Genomic DNA, 19385 nt, shown 5'->3' on the forward strand with positions numbered 1-19385 from the left:
AGGTCAGCAAGTAAACCAAGTGGGCAGGTAGAGGCCCTCAAAGCTGGAAACTGAGCTTAATTCAGCATGAATTCTTTACCATTGCTGCCAGATGGTGAAGCTGAAGGCCCCAGCAGGGAAAGACGTTGAAAGACTTAAGTAAGTGTTATTCCGTTTGTGTATGCTTGGCGTGGACTGAGTAACTGATTGCCTGATCTGGTTCTTTTTTGCCGTGAGAAGAAGAGGAGGGGGGAGGCTTCCCCCCTCAACTGTTTATCAGTGAGAGGAGAAATTGTAGAAGAGATTTGCCAAGCTTGTTATGGATATATGAAAGTATAATTACAACTTTATAACTTTGAATTTCGGTGGATTACAATTTAATTGTCCTTGGATTAAGTTTGTGCATTGGAGTGTTTATTGCTTTGGTTTGATACTATTGTTTGGGATTGCCGGAAAGAGCGATTGGATGTTTTGAGATTCTTGCGAACAGAGGAATTTGGTTGCCAAGACTAAAAATATAAATAAGAGAACAAAAACAAGAACACTGCATCAGTGACATCTAGAGACATCTAGTGGATTAAAAAAGACATTGCAAGAACTGGATTTGTGTCTATAAGTGGAGCAGGGAAGATAATACGCTGAGTACATCTAGTTGTCTTAAAGAGCATTGGAAACAAAAGATATTTGAGTTTCAAAGGAAAGAAGAACGAAGATGGCAGGTAAGAAAGTCTGAAGTTTGCCAGCGCCGGAGATGGGATTTGAAAAATTAGTACAAGAGGAAGCGGAAGGGAAAGACTGGAAACAGACTATGCAAGACAACACGGAAAAACTGTTGGTAATAAGAACATAAGAACATAAGAACAGCCCCACTGGATCAGGCCATAGGCCCATCTAGTCCAGCTTCCTGTATCTCACAGCGGCCCACCAAATGCCCCAGGGAGCACACCAGATAACAAGAGACCTCATCCTGGTGCTCTCCCCTACATCTGGCATTCTGACTTAACCCATTCCTAAAATCAGGAGGTTGCGCATACACATCATGGCTTGTACCCCATAATGGATTTTTCCTCCAGAAACTTGTCCAATCCCCTTTTAAAGGCGTCTAGGCTAGACGCCAGCACCACATCCTGTGGCAAGGAGTTCCACAGACCGACCACACGCTGAGTAAAGAAATATTTTCTTTTGTCTGTCCTAATCCGCCCAACACTCAATTTTAGTGGATGTCCCCTGGTTCTGGTATTATGTGAGAGTGTAAAGAGCATCTCCCTATCCACTCTGTCCATCCCCTGCATAATTTTGTATGTCTCAATCATGTCCCCCCTCAAGCGTCTCTTTTCTAGGCTGAAGAGGCCCAAACGCCGTAGCCTTTCCTCATAAGGAAGGTGCCCCAGCCCCGTAATCATCTTAGTCGCTCTCTTTTGCACCTTTTCCATTTCCACTATGTCTTTTTTGAGATGCGGCGACCAGAACTGGACACAATACTCCAGGTGTGGCCTTACCATCGATTTGTACAACGGCATTATAATACTAACCGTTTTGTTCTCAATACCCTTCCTAATGATCCCAAGCATAGAATTGGCCTTCTTCACTGCCGCCGCACATTGGGTCGACACTTTCATCGACCTGTCCACCACCACCCCAAGATCTCTCTCCTGATCTGTCACAGACAGCTCAGAACCCATCAGCCTATATCTAAAGTTTTGATTTTTTTGCCCCAATGTGCATGACTTTACACTTACTGACATTGAAGCGCATCTGCCATTTTGCTGCCCATTCTGCCAGTCTGGAGAGATCCTTCTGGAGCTCCTCACAATCACTTCTGGTCTTTACCACTCGGAAAAGTTTGGTGTCGTCTGCAAACTTAGCCACTTCACTGCTCAACCCTGTCTCCAGGTCATTTATGAAGAGGTTGAAAAGCACCGGTCCCAGGACAGATCCTTGGGGCACACCGCTTTTCACCTCTCTCCATTGTGAAAATTGCCCATTGACACCCACTCTCTGCTTCCTGGCCTCCAACCAGTTCTCAATCCAGGAGAGGACCTGTCCTCTAATTCCCTGACTGTGGAGTTTTTTCAGTAGCCTTTGGTGAGGGACCGTGTCAAACGCCTTCTGAAAGTCCAGATATATAATGTCCACGGGTTCTCCCGCATCCACATGCCTGTTGACTTTTTCAAAGAATTCTATAAGGTTTGTGAGGCAAGACTTACCCTTACAGAAGCCATGCTGACTCTCCCTCAGCAAGGCCTGTTCATCTATGTGTTTTGAGATCCTATCTTTGATGAGGCATTCCACCATCTTACCCGGTATGGATGTTAGGCTGACCGGCCTATAGTTTCCCGGGTCCCCCCTCTTTCCCTTTTTAAAAATAGGCGTGACATTTGCTATCCTCCAATCTTCTGGCACCATGGCCGTTTTGAGGGACAAGTTGCATACCTTAGTCAAGAGATCTGCAACTTCATTCTTCAATTCCTTAATAACCCTTGGGTGTATGCCATCAGGGCCCGGTGACTTATTGATCTTTAATTTATCAATGAGGTCTGAAACATCTTCTCTTTTAACCTCTATCTGACTTAACTCCTCGGTCAGGAGGGGCCGTTCGGGCAGCAGTATCTGCCCGAGGTCTTCTGCCGTGAAGACAGATGCAAAGAACTCATTTAATTTCTCTGCCATCTCTAAGTCTCCTTTTATCTCCCCTTTCCCTCCCTCACCATCCAGAGGGCCAACCGCTTCTCTGGCGGGTTTCCTGCTTCTAACATATTTGAAGAAGCTTTTATTATTCCCCTTAATGTTGCTGGCCATGCGTTCCTCATAGTCTCGCTTGGCCTCCCCTATCACCTTCTTACATTTCTTTTGCCACAGTTTATGTTCCTTTTTATTCTCTTCATTAGGGCAAGACTTCCATTTACGGAAGGAAGCTTCCTTGCCCTTCACAGCCTCTCTAACTTGGCTGGTTAGCCATGCGGGCACCCTCCTGGATTTAGTGGAACCCTTCTTTCTTTGCGGTATACACCTCTGCTGGGCCTCTATTACTGTTGTTTTAAGCAGCCTCCATGCACTCTGGAGAGACTGGACTCTTTTTACCCTCCCTTTCAACCTCCTTCTAACCAGCCTCCTCATTTGAGGGAAGTCCGCCCGTCGGAAGTCAAGGGTTTTTGTGAGAGATTTGCCTGGTATTCTTCCCCCAACGTGCACGTCAAAACGGATCGCAGCATGATCACTGTTCCCCAATGGCTCAGTAACGTTTACATCTCTAACCAGGTCCTGCGTACCGCACAAAATTAAATCCAGAGTCACCTGTCCTCTGGTGGGCTCCGTGACTAGCTGATCCAAGCCACAGTCATTTAGCACGTCAAGAAATCCGGTTTCCTTATCGTGACCAGAACACAAATTGACCCAGTCAATATGAGGATAATTGAAGTCCCCCATGATTACAACCCTGTCCTTCCTTGTCACCTCCCTGATCTGTTTCCTCATTTCAAGGTCCCCATCAGATTTCTGGTCTGGAGGACGATAGCACGCCCCCAGTATTACATCGCTGCACAAGCCTGGTAATTTAACCCACAGAGATTCTACGGTGGAGTCGGACCCACCTTCAATCTCTACTTTGCTGGATTCTATCCCTTCCTTAACATAAAGGGCCACCCCACCTCCAACACGCCCCTGCCTGTCCCTCCTGTAGAGTTTATAGCCCGGGATTGCGGTATCCCACTGATTCTCCGCATTCCACCAGGTTTCCGTTATGCCCACTATGTCAATATTTTCCCTTGTCACCAGACATTCCAGTTCTCCCACCTTTGCTCGTAGACTTCGGGCATTCGCATAAAAGCATTTATACACGGAATGCCCCAGGATGGGCTGCTTATTCGCTCCTTTGTCCCCGCATCCTCTCATTGTGCCAAACCGTCTATCACATCCCATCACCCTACCTTTCCCAATTTCTTCTCCTACCCTACCTTTGTCTTGTTGTTCTCTAACCTCCCCATCCCGAACCGGATGCCCCTCGGCTCCTGTCGGCCTTCCCCCAGGGATCAGTTTAAAAGCTGCTCTGCCACCTTTTTAATGTTATGCGCCAGCAGTCTGGTTCCATTCTGGTTCAAATGGAGCCCGTCCCTCTTGTACAGGCCCCGCTTGTCCCAAAACGTTCCCCAGTGCCTAACGAATCTAAACCCCTCCTCCCTACACCACCGTCTCATCCACGCATTGAGACCCCTGATCTCCGCCTGCCTAGCTGGCCCTGCGCGTGGAACAGGTAGCACTTCAGAGAACGCTACCTTTGAGGTCCTGGCTTTCAGCTTCCTGCCTAAAAGCCTAAATTTGGCCTCCAGGACCTCCCAGCTACACTTGCCCACGTCGTTGGTGCCGACATGCACCACAGCCGCTACCTCTCCCCCAGCACTGTCTACCAGCCTGTCTAGACGAGAAGTGATGTCCGCAACCTTCGCACCAGGCAGGCAAGTCACCATGCGGTCCTCACATCCGTCGCAAACCCCCCTCTCTATGTTTCTAATAATCGAATCCCCCACTACAAGAAGCCCACGACCCCCCTCCCGCCGAGGAGTATCCCGAGTGCGCTCGGATACGGGCCCATCCCCTGGAGAAGGGATCCCCCCTAGGGGATTGTTTCCCTCCTCTCCAGGATGACGTCCTCCAGTCCCGAGACTTCCCACCCGGGCAGCCGAGGAGCTGCACGCCTGAGGTTGGGACGAAGCCTGATCGTCCCCAGAAGTCTCCCCACGGTCCTCCTCTGGCTGCCTGCGCTTCTCCAGGTCGGCCACCAAGGCTTCAAGGGAGCGGACGTGTTCCCTGAGAGCCTGGAGCTCCTTGCATCGAGGACACACCCATGACTTATGCCCCAGAGGCATATAATCATACATGTGGCACTCGATGCAGAACACTGGATAGCCCCCACCCTGCTGCTGGCTGTCTGACTGCATAGCTTTTTTGTTGTTGTTGTTGTTGTTTTATTTAGGGGTCCTTTTAAAAACCGTACACTGGATAGCAGCCCTCTTCTCAAGGGAAGAGGAAGGGCAGTGTCTGGGGCCCTGGCCTCCTCGCCCTGCTGCTGAACTCGCCCAGATGCTAAACTCTTGTGCCTTACCTGGCACTTAGTTCCCCAGGCACTTGGTTCCCAGAGGCCACACGCGTCTGCAACAAATAAATCAATCTGCACAGACCCAACACAGCGTGATGCTTTAACTAAACAATTAGATGAACTTAGTGGACACCTGATAGATGTGAAAATTACATCAGAAGAAGACAAACAAGAGATTGAGAGATTGGGAAAAAAGATAAGAAAAGACCAAGCTAATATATCAGAGATAGAAGAAAATCAGCATGACGCAGAGACAACGTTAACAGAAACTCAGATGGATAGTGCAGCTCGAGTGGTGAGGATACAAAATATACCAGAAGAGAAAGGAGAAGATATGTCACGACAGATTGTCAGATTAATATCAGAATGGATTGATATACTGATGGAGAAGATACCTAAAGAATTGGATTCAGTGAGAAGAGTGAACACTTTTTATTTGAGAAAACACAAATTATCAAGAGAAATTCATGTGAAATCCATCAGAACCTTTTACAAATTACTGAAGGCTCCACAGGAAAAGAAATGGACAGTGGATGAGAATAAAGCTAGGATTCTGAGACATGTTCCATGGAGAGTGAGGAAGAAGAGAAAAAAGAAGAATTGTCAAGGCAAGGTGTGGAAATGGGCTGGTGGATGCACCTATAATTAGATTCAAGATTTGGGGGAGACAAATAAGAAGATTTCTTTATGGAACAGACTCCATTTGATAGACTATTATTAGAAACAAAAGAAAAATATACTTAAAAATGTATATGTTTTAACTGGATTTTGAGAAGTAAGAAGAAATAGTAAAACAATGTATGATAAAATGGGCACAAAATATAGGCCATAATATCATAATAGATCAATGGGAATAGATCTGGAAGCATAATATAAAACTTATTAGAGCAACACAGTTTAAAAACCTGAATTATTTTGTTTAAAACTATTTTAGATGTCATAGATAAAGAAAAAGATGTGTATTTAGTTATTATGATTTTAATTGTAGTGAGGATTTTATATGTTAGATATTGGAAGGATTTTAAAATACCATTGAAAGATGAATTAATAGAGACAATAATGAATGTGGTGGAAATGGATAGGTTTTCAGAAAATTTGGATCAACAACGAAAACCGACACAAATTGAGCAATGGAAATTATTTTATGCTTGGTTAAAAATGAAGTTTTAGAAATATATGATAGGGCATTTAGATGATTGTATTACGTATATACTATGATATGATATAATAGATGAATGATGAATGAAAAATGATATTAAGAAGTAAATTTAGAAGAGGAAACTGATTAAGATATGTAATGATTTATTAGTTTTAGGGATATATGATAATGGTATATGATTTCCTGTACCCCCTTTTTTGTGTAGTGAAATTTTTTGTGTTTTTTGTGTTATGTGTTATATATTTTTGTTTTTGGAAAATTAAAAAAAAAAAAAGCTGGAACTGAGGCACAGAAACTCCTGCATGCTTAAGAAGATATCAGAGTTGTCCCCCAACCCCTGAGAGTGGTCTGCCGTGGGGCCCATCTTGCCTCTGTCCTCACAATGGCGGAGACTCTCTTGGTGTCTGAACACATCTCCAGTTACCAGAAAGACCTCAGTAATGTCTGGATAGGACTCCATGATGTCCATCAGGTTTGCATCTCATGTGTTCCATTCCTGGTGATGGCCCTGAGAGGTGCTGTCCAGCTTACTGTGATTCCAGCTTTAAGCACATGCCACTTTTCTCCATTTTGCAGTTGAAGTCCTCCTCTACCTTTGTACTGGCACTACACCTGAGGTCTCTCTCACTTTCTGGGTCCTTCTTTTCCTTCATAGCATGATCTGCTTTGCTTCATTTCTACAGAAAGGGCAATGGAGGTGGGCTGATGAATCCACCTACAGCTACAAGGCCTGGATGAGAAACCAGCCAGACAACTACGGCAAGTCTGAGTACTGTGTGGAGCTGCGCTATTCCACAGGTAAGCAGACCACTCTCAGGGGCTGGGAGAGGACGCTGAAATCTTCTTAAAGATGCAGGAATTGACCTGCCTAATCTCCAGCTTTGAGCGACTCTACCTTACCAGCCTGGAATTTGACTACTTGTTAACCTCTAGAGCAGTGTTTCTCAAACTGTGGGTTGGGACTAGGTAGGTCATGAGCCAAGTTCAGGTGGGTCACCATTCATTTCAATATTTTATTTTTCATAGATTAGTCTTGATGCTACCTTGATATGTGACTGCATCTGGGGAAATGTTACAGACCTGTACTTTTAACACGCTGCTAGTCTTTTAACAATGGTAGTCAATGGGACTTACTCCTGGGTAAGTGTGGGTAGGATTGTAGCCTTGGATAGTTAAAACTGTTCTTGCTTTATGATGTCACTTCTGGTCATGAAATTACTTCCGGTGGGTCCTGGCAGATGCTTATTCTAAAAAGTGGGTTCCGGTGCTAAGTGTGTGAGAACCACTGCTCTAGAGACTACGTCTGTGATAAACAATAAACCAGAGGGCCACAGCTAAGCTGCATAATTCAGTCAAATGTGGTCATCATAATTTATATAACTTATAAATTTATATAACTTATAAGTGACATATAATTTATATGTGGCCAAGCTGCACTGTATGCATGTCTCCCTTTTCCTGCAGTGTTCATGATGAGAGTGTTGTCCCAGAATGGAAGTTGGGCTGGGAAGTGGGAAAATGAAATGGGAAAGGGAAACCTTTTGAAGTAGGTACCTGAAGAGCCAAAAGAAAAATTAATCAGTACTACTTTTTCTGCTAGTGCCTTTCCTGCTCAGTCTTAGAAATTTTTCTATCACAACATCAGCAGCTTGAGATCTAGAAGCAAATCTTTTGACTAAATGCAAGCAAAACATCTTATTGTCTGGCTGTGTGTGGCAAAAACAAATGGTTCCAAAAGGCATCAAGATAGGAACTTTTGTCCTGAAATCATTTTAGATTTCAAAGAATGGAATGATGCCCCCTGCAAGAACATCTGCAAGCATGAGCTCTAGAGGAGTCTGTAGTCCCCAAGTATGTCTCTGATATCACTCTGTCTGCAAGTTATCTGGCAAAGCTCCCATCCACCTCTTCAAAATGCCATCCCCGAAGAGCTGCCTTCTGGGAATTCCTCCCTGCTGATTCTTTTTCATCACTCCAGCTTAATGTCACGTTAATAAATGTCTTCATCTGTATGTATTTCTAGTGTGTCTCTGCCATTCTTTAGGGTTCATACACCTTTTGGGAAACTAGATGCAAAGGAGGACAGCAGGACTTCTCTTGCCCCAGCAAAACGTTTTTCACAGAGAGAATTTGGGCTGGTGCAGCTTCCCACAATCCTGTATAACAAGCCGCCCATGCCCTAAATCCTTCTCCTTCACATTTGCTAAAAGCACAGGAATCAGTTAATTGTATGTATTTATATCCTCCGTTCTGGTATAAGGCTATTACCCAACCATTAGAACGCATTCAAGCCTCCTTTCTGCGGAAGATTTTGGGTTTACCCAGGTGCGTTCCCTACTCGGTTCTGTGTCTTGAGGTGGGGTTAATTCGGCTAAAGACGACTGCTTGGCTTAGATTACTGAAATTTTGGTTTAGGACTTTATTTAACCCTACCTCCTCTGGTCTAATGCTCCAATTATTGTCGGATTCAGTCCTGCCATTAGAGATCACTGATCTTCTAACCAAGCTCAAGTCAATAGGGCTGGACACTGCAGAGCTAGGCATGATTGGGTGTGATGCTGCTTACAGAATCGTCAAAGAAAGAACTCTTGACATCGAACAACAAGAGCTGTTTAGTGCCGCCAGAACCACATGCTCTCCACTCTATCTCCATGTTCCAATCAGTTTCGGGAAACTGGCCTCCTTCTTTTATCACCTGGAGTGCCCACAGGCTCGGAGAGCATTCACACTTGCAAGATGTAATGCTCTTCCATCAGCCGTGTTATCGGGCAGGTTCAGTGGTATTCCCTACTCAGAGAGGAAATGCAAGTGTGGTAGGGATTGTATTGAGACCATAACACATACCCTTTTCTACTGCCCACTTCATGACGTCTCACGCAAGAAATATCTAGGCCCTTTGCTAACTAGGATGCAGGGCTGGGAGGACTCAATCATGCTTCAGTCTCTCCTTTCCACATCTGACTCTGAGACCCTTGATAGGGTCGCTGCCTTTTTATCTGGGGTAATTGCCAGGCAGAGCTCTGGAACTCTGGGCAGTATGTGAGGAAAAGACTGATGTCTATGTTGTGGTGTCTTTGTATATTTTTGTTTTGTTTTGTTCTTTCTCTGTATTTTATGCCAATAAAGGTCTACTGAACTGAACTATCCTCCGTTTCCATTCAGAAATCTGCAAAGCTGCCTCCTCTGATGGTCATCCTAAAGTTCTCTAGGGCTGTGATCCTGCACACACTGCCCCGGCAGCCAGTCTAATCAAACACACTGGTATTTGCTTCTGAGTAGGCACCCATAAGCCTGCTACATTAGATCCTTATCATAGGATTGTTTAAGTACACAAGGTCATTTATTAATTAATTAGTACTGTTAATCTTATAAAGGGACACACACAACCTATGTCTGACTTGGCCCCACATGTTGACTCCCTTTCCCTGTATCACCCAGTTGCTACCCCCCACAACTGGCATCTACAAGGTTGGTGCTTGGGTTGTTGAAGAAGACAGGAAGGAAGCTGCTCCTCTACCTTATGTGTTGTTCTACATGGAATCTGCCCCCTACTGCCTCTTATTTCTCTAGTGCCTAATTTCAACCCATTTTGTGTGGAGGAACATCTCCCAAGACAAAGTGGCTGTCCCTCTCAATAAATTTCCCCTCCACACCCCTTGGAAGAAAGGGGGGGACACAACCTTGCTAGAACACCCTTTCAAGCAAACTCTCTTCTCTCAGTGATGCAATCAGGTCTTGGAGTCCATGCGCCCCTTTTAAATCATGTATGATCCAGCCATTGCTATCAACCAGAGACAAACCCTATTTTCTAGAACCTGTTTCCAGGAATGGTTGTAAGGATGCCTTGCTAATATCACATTAATTGCCATTTTTTAGGTTATAGCCTTCTCTTCCAGAAGCACAGTCTTTGGGTAGTGCGATAACAGATGCAGCTGGCTTCTACAGCACATGTAGGTCTGTACACTGATGCCCCACACAGTACGCTGCCTACCATTTTGCATGCTGTGGCTGAAGTATACCTGGGTAATAACAGGACAATTTTTTTCTACCAAGGAGCCAGTTTGGATCACGTTCAGTGATATGTAATCGTAGTTGTGCTGTGATCCTTGTTCTGAAAAACAGGTGTATCTCCCTACTGGCATCTGGTGACCATAAGGTTGGCACAAAGATGCAAACTCCATAGACAGGAACAATTAGCATGCACTTCCCAGGTACCGTTGCATGTCCCATTGCCCTGCATAACCCATGATCTTGCTCTCAGTTGGAATGCTCTGTTTTCATTTCCACCCTGCCTAAAAACTCCACTCCTTAATCTTTAGAAAGCTGCACTGCACATTGTATGAAAAGCACAATTCTGGTCTCATGATTGTGTGCTGCTGGTCCATTGCCACCTTCACACAAGCCCCTAGAGGGCTCTCTTCTCAAGAGTGAAGCAAGCTGAAGAGCTCAGGTGTTCCTCCATCTCATCTCTTTAAAAAAAAATTTTTTTTAAATTTTCCAAAAACAACTATAAACAATAGCACATAACACATAACACAAAAAACATATACACTTCACTACATAAAAACCACAAAGGGTGCAGGAAATCATATATCATTATCATATATCACTAAAACTAATAAATCATTACATATCTTAATCAATTCCTCTTCTAAATTTACCTCTTAATATCATTTTTCATTCGTGTATCATATCTTATCAAATATAATATATATGTAATACAATCATCTAAATGCCCTGTCGTATGTTTCTAAAACTTCATTTTCAACCAAGCATAGAAGGGTTTCTTCCATTGCTCAGTTTGTGTCAGTTTTTGTTGTTGATCCAAAATTTCTGAAAGTCTGTCCATTTCCGCCACATTCATTATTTTCTCTATTAATTCATTTGTCATTGGTATTTTAGAATCCTTCCAATATCTAGCATATGAAATCCTCGCTACAGTTAAAATCATAATAACTAGGTATACATCGTTTTCTTTATAATATCTAAAATAATATAAAATATGTTGCTCTAGTAAGTTTTTTATTATGCTTCCAGATCTGTTTCCATTGATCTATTGTGATATTATGGCCTATATTTTGCTCCCCTTTTATCATGCATTGTTTTACTGTTTCTTCTTGCATCTCAAAGTCCAATAATCCATCTTATAATGCATATAAATTTTGATCTCAATCTTTCTTTAACATAAATGGCAACACCTCTTTTTTTTTATCTGAAGCCACAAAAACTTCTCCTAATTCTTTATTCACCAACAATGCCCTATTCATTAGTCATCACATTTCTTTTTACTAGTCTTCCTCTCTTTTTATATTTTTCTTGTTGCTATTGGTGAGCGCCTCTTTACTCGCTCCTCTAGGCTCTTCCCTTCTGATTCATTGTTGTTTCTAAGTCATCTGATTTCTTTTCACCCAACTCCATTTCTAGTCTATATTGTAATTCTTTTCTTCTTGATTTCTCTACCTCCTTTTCTTCCTTTCTTATCTCGTCTTTCATCACAGTACTCAAGAAGTTTTCTGCTTTCATTGTTGAATTTATATTATATCTCTGTGTCTGATATTGAAAAGACATACCTTCCGGAGAAAGCCATCTGTATGGTATTTGCTTTTCTCTTAAAAAATTTGTCAGGTTTTTCATAATCTTTTCTCTTCTTCCTCACTCTCCATGGAGCATGCCTCAAAATGTTGACTTCATTATCATCCACTGACCATTCCTTTTCCTGTGAGGCCTTCCGTACTTTATCTCTGTAAAAGGTTCTGATGAATTTCACATGGATTTCTCTTGGTAATTCGTGTTTTCTCAGATATTAAGTGCTCACTCTTCTCACTGAGTCCAATTCTTTAGATATCTCCTCCATCAATGTATCGATCCATTCTGATATTAATCTGACAATCCGTCGCGATGTATCTTCTCCTTTCTCCTCTGGTATATTTTGAATCCTCACCACTCGAGCTGTACTATCCATCTGAATTTCCATTAATGTTGTCTCTGCATCATGCTGATTTTCTTCTATCTCCGATATTTTAATTTGATCTTTTCTTATCTTTTTTCACAATCTCTCAATCTTTTGTTTATTTTTCACCTCCATCAGTAGTCCACTAAGTTAATCTAGTCGTTTAGTTAAAGCATCCACACTAGCTTGAGTTTGTACAGATTGGTTTGTTAGTTGCTGCACCATTGCCAACAGTTTTTCTATGTTGTCTTGCACAGTCTGTTTCCAGTCTTTCCCTTTTGGTTCCTCTTGTACTAATTTTCCAAGTCCCGTCTCCAATGCTGGCGAGCCTCGGACTTTCACTGTTTTGCCCGCCATCTTCATTCTTGCTTCCCGTAAAGCTCAAATATCTGTTATCAAACAAATCACTTTCACTTTCTCTTTCAATTATCTATACATCACATCAACAATCAATCCTGTAGTCACTCATCAACAATAACAGATGAAAATTATAAAGACAAATAAAACCTTCTGCTCGTAATGTTCTTTACGGCCACTAGATGTCCTCAGCGTATTCCTTGCTTCAATTATAAACACAAATCCAGTTCTTGCAATGTCTTTTTAAATCCACTAGATGTCACTGGTGCACTGTTTCATTTATATTTCTCTTATCTTGTTTATACTTATAGCCTTGGCAAAGCCATTCCTCCGTCCGCAGGAATGTCAACACATCCAGCCACTCTTTCAGGCAATCCCAAACAACAGCATCAAACCAAGGCAGTAAACGCTCCAATACACAAACTTTCCAAGGGCAGTTAATTTGTAATCCACCGGGATTCAAAGTTGTAAAGTTGTAATGATATTTTCAGATATCCATAACAAGCTTGGCAAATCTCCTCTACAATTTCTCCTCACACCGATAAACACCTGGGGGGAAAACCTCCCCCCTCCTCTTCTTCCCACTGCAGAAAAGAACCAAATCAGGCAATCAATTACTCAGTCCACCCCAGGCACACACAAACAGAATAACACTTACTTAAGTCTTTCAACGTCTTTCCCTGAAGGGGGCTCCAGCTTGATTCAGCATGAATTATTCACCATTGCTGCCAAGACGGCAAAATCTCCTGGGAAAGCCCCCCTGGCTGGGCCTTATCTCCTCAGGGATCACATGGAGGAGTTTGTCTCTCCTGACAAACAATCCTCAGGTCTCCTCAGATTCGCAGTTTTTGGGGAAAAACAGAGTGCCTCTCAAGAGCTCGAGAAAGGCATGCCTGCTCAGCTGCTGACTGCCCCCCTCCATCTCATCTCTAGGGCTGCCACTCATACTTTGCTCAGCTGATGCATTCTTGGGAGTCAAGGACAGGACTCCCTGGTCTGAAAGTGCTACTGCTTTATGGCAGAGTAGTGATTAGGAAGACTATTACACCCCAAACTTTGCTCTGATATGAGCAGAGACCTGGTTGGGTGAATCAGGCAAGGTCAGTGTCTCCCAGCTTTGCTCTCTAACTTTTTTGGTTAAGCTGCATCCTGGCTTTGGGGGAAGAGATGTTTGTCAGAATTCCTCACTCTATCTAGTTCCAGGGCTTGATCCTGATGGGTTCCTGACTGTCCAAGACAGGATTGGTGTTCTATTGGTGTCCTGCCTTCCCCATGGCCAAATAATCTCCTTCTCCCTGTGTTCACAGTGGCTGTACTCCTCTTCTATCTTCTGACACGGTTCAATGTAAGGACGCCCGCCCAGAAAGCTGAAGCCACTTGGGGCCACTGCAGGCATCAAGAAGCAATCAGGTGACCAAAAGGTGTAAAAAGTCTCATGTTTTGCCTTCTGGTTCTATAGTTAAAAGAGACTTCCCCTTCTCAACTGGGTGGAGGCCGGATAAGAGCATTCATTTATACTCAAGGTGGGACCCCCCCCCCATATTCTGAGGTTTATCCTTACATCACTTCTGTCAGGGGGATTTGGCTGAAAGAGGGTCAGAGAGGCCCAGAATCACCCAGTGTGTTGCAAGGTTGAGCAAGGATTTGAATCCAGGTCTTCCTGGGTCGGCTTGACATGCAGGTCACTGTGCTGCAGGGGGCTTTTTCTGGGCTGCAGCCCTTCCTCTACCCTGTCTTTTCTTAGGGAAATTCCTTGGGAAATAAATGGTGGCAATGCCACTGGTGGAATCCACCTTGGTAAATGTGCTTTTTTATACCACCCTTCCTCCAAGGAGCTTAGGGTGGTATACATGGTTCCTCCCCTCCTTTTGTCCTCACAACAACCCTGTAGACCGTGAGATAGTGCCAGACCCAAGGTCACCCAGGAAGCTTCATGGCTGAGCGAGGATTTGAACCTGAATCTTCCAGGTCCAAGATAAACTCTAGAACCACTACACTATCCTGGCTCTCTCAAATGAACATTTATTGATTCAGTCATTGTCACCCCTCCCTTACAAAGTAAACTGAGGGCCCCCAAATACTGAAAAATAGACATCCTTACAGCCAAGTTACAAATGTCCAAGTTCACAGGAAGGGCTGATTGTTCTCTACGAGTCTCCTCAGTGACCCATTTATTGGGAGCTCAGGGAGGTGCACCCATCTGTTCAACAACAAGAGAAAGGATTGGGGATTCCTTGCACCAGGGGTGCTCAATAGGTGGATCGTGATCTACTGGTAGATTGCAAGGCAAAATGAGTAGATCGCGGAGTGCCGACCCCCCCCCCCTTCAGGTGCCTCTGGGAGGAAATGCCGGGAGTAAGGCCCATTGTACTCAACTTACTCCCAGGTAAGTGTGGCTAGGATTGCAGCCTCACAGCCTAATCCTAGGCATGTCTACTCAGGAGTAAGTCCTGTTATACTCAGTGGGGCTCAAGGTACACCAACATACATTGTACACATAAATGTTATTATTAACAGTATTTATTAACAGTATTTATTATTATTATTAAATGTTATATGTTATGATGGCGCGAACATTGTAAAAAAAACTCTGGTAGATCTCCCGGCCTTGCTGGGTTTCAAAGTAGCTCTCGAGCCAAAAAAGTGTGAGCACCCCTGCCTTGCACAATGTAAGTATGTAAAGGTACAATCATAACCAAATTTTCAGCACTGGCATCTTGCAAGGTATCTTCAGGGTTCAAGAACAAACTCAACAGACTCAAGTTGTGGTGATTTCCAAGCTTTTATTCATTGCCAGCAATGGGCTTCTCTTTGTGGTTCAAAATGGGAGAACACAGAGAGCTGTGGTACTCCCAGTGTCTCCAGAGTAAAAGCAACTTTCCAATACATTTCAGTTTATATAGGTCAAGTTCCTTTGTCTGGAAAATCTTACTGCTATTCATTAAGAGCTGATGATGTCAGAAATGGAACTTTCCTTTGATTGGCTACAGGCCTCTAGCATTTGATTGGCTGTGCCATATATGGAAAGTGTATTTGAATATCTCAGGTTACTGCTTGTGCCAAATATGGTAATAGCGCCCTTCTCCAAAAGCCCAGTAGGTGGCACTGTGTGCCTATCTTAATTCCTTAATTATCCTTATTTCGTTAATTATGCTTCTAATTAATTAGTGTTTAGACTTCTTTTGTTTGTTTTCAAATGTGCTAACTTATTCTGATCTTGAACAGTCTATATTTTGCTTCTAAACAAAGTTTTTAAGGGTTTTCTTTCCTCTGTAAAATTTCAGCTTTGCTCTGATACAAGCTGTGTTTTTAAGAATATTTCCAACTGGAGGCCCCCCTCTGACATTCCTTCTTATCGGGGTCCTGCCAACTAGGATTTAATACTCTGGACTTGCTATCTGCCGTTGGTGCCTAGGAAAGTCTGGGCATTTTAGCTAATTGTCAGGTTTGAAATATTCTTTGCTAGATAAGAATTTCAACTATGAGGAGTTACTCTTTTTCTCTAACACATTCCAAGTTTGTTCTTCTAGTTTGATTTGAGTCACATTTGAAACTTAAATCCTTTCAATTTAGTTTCTCTTATTAATCTAACTAATATTAACAAAACTAGAATCTATCCTTTAATTGTATTTTCTAACTTATTAGAGCAGTGAAGAATTCAATTTACTTGCTAACTTCTATGATCTAATTATAAGTCTGTACCTACAGAGTCTCTTTATCTGTGGCATGCCATAAATTCTGGAAACTTAGGCTGAGACAGATCTGCTTGTTAGCTTTTCTCCTTTATTGTGGATTTTATATTCTGGCTTCTAATAACATTAGCAATTAAACTTTTACTCTTGACTTATATTGATTAAGAATATCTGCAAACATCCTATGTATTTCATATTGCATCCTGCCCTAGGTCTGTCTACTTATCACAGGCAAACTTGAAAGTCAAAAATCCCTTTTGACTTTCTGTGTATTTGAATGCAAACCACTGGCTCCCTATTCAGTTGCAGGTATTAAGTGTCCTTTTAGAATGATCTTGCTTCTGTTTACAACCTTATTAGACAACCTTCATTAACTTTTATTAGGTTTTATTAGTGTTAGTAGTAGGATCTTGTAACACTATCTCTTCCTCTCTCTATGTGTTTTCCTCTATTTAGATCCTATATTCTCTTTGTCCAAGAGCAGTTTTGGTTCTCTTTTATCAATTTAATTGATTAGACATCTTAGCTCCTCAATTCCTGACACTGTGCAGCTTATGTGATGTTTGGTCAAGAGAAACTTCCTTCTAGCATTAGCCTGAGGTGCTCTAATGTGGCATTTTAACATTAAGCTTAGGTGCAACATAGCTTCTTCTATGAATGCCAAACTTTATTTTATTCTTAAAAGAGAAGCCCTAAATGAATATTTTTAGAAATCCAAAATGCTTCTCTTCTAGTCTGTGAGAGCTTGTCAGCTCCCAAATATCTTCTTGCTAATTTGAGCCATTAAGTTTTTGGTGCTAGTAATAGAATCTGCCCAAGGCTGCCTCACACTATGTATTTTTGCTGAATGCCTATACAAGACCAAGCTTTCTAATATCTTTGCATATTTTGGTAAACTTATTTGTTACTTAGAAAGCTTAAAACCAAAAATCTTATTTTCCTTTGTTCATATGCAGCCTGACATCTCGCTGGAGCCATGGGTTCCAGCAACAAGCAGTTTAAGTTCAGATGTCATAAATCTTGTCAAAAGGGAGTGATTGTGGTTTCTTTCTGAAGCCTGTTATCTAATCAATGTGTCACTTTAATTTTATGACTTGGAGGCCTCTTGTAACATTCCATTTTATTACTCTTGCTTTAACTAGCTCCTTTGACTGCCTTGGAGAAGGGTGACACAGAGTTCATTTGATTCTCCTTATTTCTTATTTCCTAACTTATTCACTCGTATTAAATATATTGCTTTGAACTATTTTACTTCTTCTTAAAACTGCTAATTTGACTGCATGCAGCCTGCAGACACAGGCTATTTCTGAGCAGACATGGATTTTAACTGGCTTTTGAACATGCTAAGTACATACAGGCTTTTCAAACACATTTGAACAAAGCATCATGGCATTTCATTAGCTTCACTGAATATATATACTTTTGGTTTCTTAGTATAAGTTTTGCCTGCCTCTATGGCCGTGTCTCAGGCATAGCTGTGCCAATGGGGCATGTGCTGCATCCTGCAGTTGGGGGGCAGTCATAGAGACCTCCTCAAGGTAAGGCAATGTTTGTTCCCTTACCTCGGAGTTGCATTGCCCTTACCTCGGTGCTGGAAAGTTGGTTAGGATTGCGCTCTAAGTGTGTTAAGCTACAGATGGTCTAGGTATAATAATTAAGGATTGGTTTGTAACAGTGTTTCTCAAGGTTTGTCCTCTACCATACCACTTCACATGGTCCACCTATCCAAAGTACCACTGCAAGTAACTGGCGATAACATCATAATTCTTGTACATTTGTACATAATTCAATAATGTAATAATTATTGTAATAACATAAAATATGTAATAACATCTTGTACATAATTCTTGTACATTCCTTGCCTGGGATGGGGCGGCTGAGAGATTTGACCCGTTTCAGCAGTGGAGTAATGAGGAAATAATCCTAGAAATTTTGTTTGAATAAAGCCAACAGTTTGGCCATGTGAAAGGCAGGCTCTTGTGTGTGACTTTCTCCAGCTTGTTGAACCAGTCCTGGGCACGATGGCAAAGGAGGCCAGGTTGGATCACTGTTTAGACAGTTGCACAGCAGGATTTAAAGATGTTGTGGGATTTTTTTTTTTTTTTAATGAGGGCAAGGTGGGGGGGGGGGTTGTATCTTGTATGGTGTGTTCATCATCTCAGACCCTAACCCATATCAATGTCTTCATTGGTCCTGATCAAAGTGATGCATCTCAGCTTTTTCAATCCTACCATACGTAGGGCCTTTCCAGATTATATGGGGTGGCAGTTGGTATGTATTGGTGCAACATATGCTTCATATTTATTAATTTATGGAGAATAAAAGCAGTTCACTTCCATTATATGGGTGCCACATTTTACCAACACATTTTTCCACTGGCAAATCGTAGTTTTTCAGTCTCAGGTAGCGTGTCAGTGAAACTTAGGAGTGCTATAGGGACTGTGGGTTATCTTTTCATGGGCCTTACTGAACACGGCCTCAGACTTTCAGGGTGAATGATGTCACTTTATGTCACCCTTTTAAATGCATATTAGTAAGTTTTTAAGTTCAGGGGTTGAGCAAGTGCTGTATCACTGAAGTGGGGGGGGGAGAGCAATGATGGATTTTGTCCCCCACTTTTTAAAGTGCTAAGAAGCGACACATTTATCACCATTTTAAATGAGGCCTGTATTTAGCACAAGTTGGGCTGCATCTGTGTATGAAAATGGTCCTTGAGGAAGCCACCTTAGTGAAGCCACCCCTTATCAAGTCCACCAAGGTGAAAAAAGACTGGCTCATCTCTACTCTTCAGGTAACTGTATACTGTTGGAGCAGTGGACCAAAGTGGAGAGGGCCAATGTTCTTTGGATTCCTTTTTGGGGTGGGGAGAAGAGGAAGTTGGCACTGGGTTTTCTCCCAAAAAGTTTCAAAGAAACCACCTTTGTTGACCCCCAATCAGATCTTTTGTTTGTCTAAAGCCTCTTTACTGCACCCTTTGTATTGATATAGGGAAATCACTTAAGCAGAAAAAGTTTTGTGGTGGCGAGGAGATTATGGCAGCCATGCCTGCTATTTTGCTCCTCCCCCCCTCCTTTCAGGGCAATTGGATTTTCTTGAGACATCTGCCACTCCCTGGCATAGCACCATGTCTGCTGCGGGTCTATATAAGAGTCACCA

General features: G+C 42.7%; 1 long non-coding RNA gene across 1 annotated transcript; it reads left to right on the forward strand.

Moving 5' to 3' along the window:
* On the forward strand, positions 1–8785 carry LOC136651397 (uncharacterized). The gene is made up of 3 exons (XR_010794515.1): positions 1–138; positions 6914–7028; positions 8007–8785. It is a non-coding gene; the product is annotated as an uncharacterized lncRNA (long non-coding RNA).
* The last annotated feature ends 10600 nt before the right edge of the window (positions 8786–19385 follow it).

This window comes from Tiliqua scincoides, chromosome 5 (assembly GCF_035046505.1).
Source record: "Tiliqua scincoides isolate rTilSci1 chromosome 5, rTilSci1.hap2, whole genome shotgun sequence".
Classification (NCBI taxonomy): Eukaryota; Metazoa; Chordata; class Lepidosauria; order Squamata; family Scincidae; genus Tiliqua; species Tiliqua scincoides.